The following is a 683-nucleotide window of genomic DNA, read 5'->3' as shown; positions in this document are numbered from 1 at the left end:
TTTTTTAGTTTTTTTTTTTTTTTGTCATTAGTTAGGTTGTTAACTTGTTAGTTGCTACCAACAGAAACCTTGCAGGGGCCCAATATTGTTATGTGCCTTTGTAGGTTGATGAAATCAAAATAGTTCAACTAACTTGGATTAGTCGAGTGGTGACCTCACTCGTCCGCTTAAGTAAGTGTCGGGGTTCGAATTCTGTTTTATGCATACAGCAACTCATTGATAACGGCAGACCAAGCTCAGATCCGCGATAAATTATTAGTCCTTGATCTATCAAGTTGGAGAATACCATAGACAACAAAAAAAAAACGTTAATTTTGATTTGTGACCCTTAAATTGTATGTGTATGTGTATTTGTTCTTAGTTTAGTTCCCAAAATTAGGATACTAGCTACTATCTCCATTCTAAATAACGCACAAGTTAACGTTGATTAGTACCTATGTATTCATTGATAACTTTAATACTTAAAGTGACCAATAATATCTATATGTAAAGTTTTTTTTTTTTACTTGATATTTTGGTCTTTGATATCATTTAAAAAATATATAGAACATTCAATTATTTTTTAAATTCTAGCAAATACCTATATATTAAAGAGAACTAATAAATACTTAAAAATTGATTTTAACAATTAAAATTTTATAAAAGACAGAAGAGAGATGATGATGATGAGAAAAGAAGTAGTT

Source organism: Arachis duranensis, chromosome 9, assembly GCF_000817695.3.
Source record: "Arachis duranensis cultivar V14167 chromosome 9, aradu.V14167.gnm2.J7QH, whole genome shotgun sequence".
NCBI lineage: Eukaryota > Viridiplantae > Streptophyta > Magnoliopsida > Fabales > Fabaceae > Arachis > Arachis duranensis.
Note: the sequence above shows the minus strand (reverse complement) of the source record.